Source organism: Ananas comosus, linkage group 19 (genome assembly GCF_001540865.1).
Source record: "Ananas comosus cultivar F153 linkage group 19, ASM154086v1, whole genome shotgun sequence".
Taxonomy (NCBI): Eukaryota; Viridiplantae; Streptophyta; class Magnoliopsida; order Poales; family Bromeliaceae; genus Ananas; species Ananas comosus.
The window spans coordinates 231,154-236,919 of record NC_033639.1 but is presented as its reverse complement, the minus strand read 5'-3'; positions in this window follow the sequence as shown (position 1 = coordinate 236,919).

Sequence of the window (5,766 nt, the reverse complement as noted above, 5' to 3'; positions counted from 1 at the left end):
TCTCTCTCTCTCTCTCTCTCACACACACACACACACACACACACTATGGTCTCTCTCCGCACACAAACTCTCCCTTTCTTTCCTTCTCTCGCTAAAATAAAACTTTTTTTAAAGTTTTATTCAGGGTAAACTTCAAATACCACCCCCGTAGTTTCCTACGTTCTCATTTTAATATTCTATTATTTAAAATTTATCGAGTTAGCATCCTATGATTTCATTTTTATCTTTTCGTCAGCTTTTTCGTTAATATTTCATTAAATTATATACAAAAAAACTTCAGATATCCTAACTAGGTTTATCAAATATTCACTTTAGTACCCTTTAGTTTTGAATTTGTCACTGCTTTAACGAAAAAAATAGTGAAATCGATAATAAAAAAATAAAAATAAAACCATAGGACACTAAATTAATATACTTTAAACTATAGAATACTAAAGTGAGAAAATATAAAACTATAGGGGGGTTTTTGAAGTTTTTCTTTTTGTTTATTTCCTAGGATTGGAACCGAAAGTGGGCATCGGAGGCAGACAAAAGTGGTTATTTTGGAGCAGGTCCCTAAAGTAGGTAATTTGGATCAGCAGGTGAGAGCAAAATTTTATGGTCACACATTCGGTACCAGCACGAGTAACAAAAAAAATTTGATGATTGGTACATAATATTTCAATTTTAAATTTTAGTTATAACGACCCAACCCGCTAGCAATAATAACTCGTAGGGCTTAAACCACCAGCCCAAAATGCTTAAGCCTAAATCAGATCACAGACAGACAGATCAGGACCATTACCAGGCGATGTGAGATTCTAGAGGTGGCTCCCACCAAACCCCGTTGGTGTAGCACTTTGTCCCGCATAGCACTTAGTTCTTACACTTCCGGCTGGTATTTGGCTCTGATACCAATTATAACGATCCAACCCGCTAGCAACAATAACTCGTAGGGTTTAAACCACCAGCCCAAAATGCTTAAGTCTAGTTATTACTATTAGCGTGTAGGTCTCATATAAACTGATCGAAATCAGTATCCCATCCGATGTGGGACTATTGGGGCGTTACATTAGTTGACTCATATTTTTGGCTAAATTTATTTTTTAAAAAAAATAAACGAAATCGGTAACATGCTATCTCACTACCTCACTCTCAAAAAAAAAAAAATTTACGCCATAAGTAATTATTTTGGAGCTACTTTTTTAGAGACATATAATAGTACAACCCGATAATTTTCTATTGCTCTCCCAACTGGAAAAATTCTAAAAGGTACCGGTTATATTGGTGACGTGGCGTCTCCGACCAATTAAATAGATTTTTTTCGATTAACCTGTCACATCATGATTATAAAAAAATATTTTTATTTTATCTTTTTTTTTAAGGAAAAAAAATATGATTGACTTGTTATTGCTAATGTGGTGTAAGTATGACACAGTAAACTTTCTCCAACCAACTCGGGAGAGCAGCATGGCCGGTGTCTTCTACTTACCGAAATGCATATATGAAATTTACCTATTGCATCATAATCATTCAAAATTTATATTTTTACTCTTGATTATATATGATCTGATCTGACTGCCACGTAGTACTGCATGATTATTGAGCCACGTGGCTCCCATCGGGAGCAGGTCTAAAGTAATTAGTTTTGGGGCTATATTTCCTATAAAATATTTGTACGTCGTCGCACATAGTGGTGGAATTGGCCCCGGGCCTAAACGAGACCCGCTCGGCGGGCCATGTATGGGCTAGATTTAGGATATCCGAATTATAAATCTGGATCTGGGCCGGGTCTAAGGCTCCATAAGTTGGAACTCAAACTGAGAAATGCACAGAATGGGAAATTTGACTTCAGTAACAAGTTAGGCCTAACAAGCGGTAAAAGCCCAAATGAGATATAAGCCCAAATGTAGCTAACTCAAATAAAGATTTTCTTGCGTGATTGGAAATAAAAATATTTGATTTTTGGGTTGCGACAATAATAATTTGGTAGCATAATATATTTCGCATATAATGTGATTTATCTTATTTTAAAAAATGACTTGAAGGTCACCAACAGTCTCAAGCGCACAGTAGCAAAAGACTTGATGGTTGATATCTGAGGCCCCGAGTTCGATGTCTAATTGCTTCATTTTTAGCCAAATTCACCTCTTAAAAAGGAAAAAAAAGAAACCGCAAAAAAAAAGGAAAAAGACTTGAAGGTCAACTATGGTAAACCCAAAATTAGAGCCCAGTGATGTGGTATTTAGCTTCTTATAGCTAATGTTTTGCTTTCTAACAAATAAAGTCAATTGACATCCTTAGGACAACATTCAAATCAATACACCCTCTTCTTTTTTTCTTTTCTTTTTTTTTTTCAAAACATCCTTAAATAATTTTGATTTCTTCAGATAAATTGGTTTCTTAGTCATAAGTAGTTTAAATGCCATTTATAGGACTCAATGATGTTGGCCCATTACTCAAGTAGTTTGTAACTGAGCTCTTATTGATTTTCAGAGTGTAAAATCCTAGTTAAAATGTTTAATATAGGGTTTTGTTGTAATGGCACTTTGACGCATTCAAATTTATAAAGTCAAAGTGCCGCCGCCCGGCTCAAATCAGACAAATTGAAAGATTGGACAGTAAAATCAAAATTATGAAAAAGTTGTGTTCTCGATTTAAAAAGGTCCATAGTGATAAAAATTTAATGTTACACAAGAAGCCCCATCTTCTCTGCCTTGGATGCTTAATCATGAATAAATATGAATTGAAATAGTGAATGTACACCCATTTATGTCACACCTAATCTTTATTGACTGAATAAATTTCCTTAATGGGTTGTAGTTTTCCCACTTCAAGGACATAAATTTTGTCATGTGCAATACAGTTGGTACTACCAAAACCTGCTACACCAAATTCAACTAGGGCACAGCACTCCTCAGAGAAAAGATTGTCAATTTGCACTGCAAATTGACACTTACTGGTCCTTTTCTTCCTACCCTGATGAGAGGACCCACTACTTTGAAATATGAGGCTTCTATTGTTATCCAGCTTTTCTTCTTCTGTGACTTTTTTTTTTTTTTGTTTTAAGTTTTAGTTTTAGGTAATATAATTCTGGTTTTCTCTTTTTTGAAATTTTTATTTATGAAAAGTTTAGGTAATGTATCATTTCAGGTTACCAAATCAGATCATGCATATCTTTCTAGGATGAGACAACTAGTCCAATGATCTTTTCAGCTGCTGCTGATGGATGATTCATCCTCTGAACAGGAATGTTAATAAAAAGAAAACAAAATCATGCATGTTGCCTCAGAATCAGAAAACAGAATAGGAATGCACTTCACCATGTGCTTTTAAACAGGCCATAAGGGGGGGGAAAAAATAGAAAGAAGAAGCACACAAACAGAGATAAGAGGAAATGAACACAAGCCATCCTAATTAAAAGAGTGTAGTAATGCTTTTCAGAACCTAATGAATCTGAGTGCCATGATCAGAAAAGAGCCCTCTCTCTCTCCCTTCATTGACTGCACAATCATGGTTTGGTAGAGAAGACCTCTTAATGAACTCCAAGCAATCCGCTATCGCTTCCGCGTAATACGAGCTCTCCCTCTCCGCCGCCGACGACGACAATCTGCGACTGCCGCCGCGACGGCTCTCGTCGCGCTGTGCTCTCGAAACTAGAGCTCTTCGGCTGCTCGTTCGCCGGCAGGGCGATCGAGCAGTAGCGCCGCCTCTCGGCTGACCGCATTTGACATCTTCCATGCAGTCGGTGAAAAGGCTGAGAAAGCTGAAGAACTTCACGCGCAGACGGAGGACAGACAGCCGCAGAGAGCTGAAGCGGAAGCCCCTCGTCGTCCGCCGTCGCCTTCGGCCTAGCCTGTTGTAGCTCACCTGATCCATTTTGGTGTGGTGTGTGCAGCAGCTCTGAGAAGCTCCTCCAACTATGTGTGTATGATTGCTTGGGGTGTTTTTATAGTGATAGAGAAAGCTATTATATATGTATGTAGTAGCAGTATGACTAATGAGTCAGAGCCATTGTATATTTGTATGGAAATTTTGGTAGGGCCATCATCTACTAAGATTACAAAAAGGTAGGTATGGTAAGGTAGGATTCAACTAAGATTGACTCTTAATGTTTCTATAGGACTTAAAAAAAATGTATAGAGGGGACGAATCATGTTCTCCTTCAGAAGACTACATTTGTATACACTCATGTCTCATTCCTGCATATATACACAAGCAAAAGAAGCAGATCAGAATCTAATTACAGGAGTATATATATATGTTGAGTCTGCCAGGGTTGGTCCATCAACCCCTCATAATCTTCTTCTCCTCTAATCCCTAATGATAATATCAAGTCACAAAACCACGTGCGCGCGCTCGACTCCGTCGACGTATAAGACCACCGAAATTGAAACCTACATGCAAGTTAAAACCTGCAAGCAACCGAACATTTTGATCAAATTCAAATGGGCAACATGTGTTAAGACAGCAGCTCACCCACCAGGGCTTGTAGAGGAGGCTATTCTTATTGGCTCATTGGAATTAATTCACCCTTAATATGTTGTCACCATCACCCACACACAATAAAACATGAAGGCAGTTAAGGTGGGGTCTATGCATACCCTTGCAGCTTTTAATACATATGGTGGGGGCTTGCATTGTTGTGCAAATGTATCCGCTGCAGTCCGCAGCTTGCTCTTCCCTCTGCTGCTACCCGACGATTGATTGTAAAGCTCGCGTACGAGCGCGCGGCATGTTTCGGAGCTTTCGCTCGTTCTCTCTTGTCCCTTGCTTGAGTAATGCAGGGTGGGGTCTCGCAGTTGCAGCATGCTCTGTAGATGGCAAGCAGTTGCACACCCCTGCCGTCTTGCATGGCCCTTCTTGTCGCTTGTTATATGCTACCACGCTCTTGGGCCACCTTGTTGGGGTGGGGGGTGCTTTTACCCGGTCAATCAAATGCCACAGCTCCGCTGCAAGTTTAACTAGATCCTCGAACTTAAGCAGAAGTGCAGTTTGAGCAGAGCTTCTAAAGAAGCCCTAGTGATTATGTCGCTAATTAAAACCTCACCGATTTCACGCCCAAAGTCATGAAGCAGAAACTTCGAATTGAAGCTTCTTCTACACTTTCTCCTTTTCTTGCCAAACAGTAAAAGCATTAGCTTCTAAGAGTTCATGGCAAGCAATAATTGATGCTTCCATAAGATGGGGGTAAAAAACAAAGCAAGAAGAGCCACCACCTAAAATAGCTTTGGTAGATGGTTCAGTGCATTTGTTCATCATGTGATCTGCTGTTTGAGAGAATTGTGTTGTTTTTTGCCTCATATGCTTACACAAAAATGTTACATCAAATTGGAAACTCCAAATGTGTACAGTGAAGAATTTCATCCTTTGCTTTCGCCGCCAATTATTAACATTTCCTGCTCCCTTGCTCATGCTCTTTTGTTTTTTTGTTTTTTTGCTAAAAGCAATAGTTAGAAAACTACAAGCAAGTGGGGCAAACAACAGTTGTTTTGAAGAACTATTTTCCCCAAATACTTACAGGATATGAAAAGGCTTTCTTGGAAAATTTACCCAAGCTCACGGACCATCCGCACAACTTAACCCTCAACAAAAAAATAAAAAAAATAAAAAAAATAAAAAAAACAAGAACAGAGTCTGGAGTGCCCCAGTTCTTGTGTTTGGTAATGTAATAACAAGGGTGAAATCATCTATATACAATGTAAGCAAAGGAACAAGAGAAGAAAAACATGTATTCGTTGCAAATTTATACGGTTAGGGAGCAAGAGAATAGTCTAATGAGGTTTC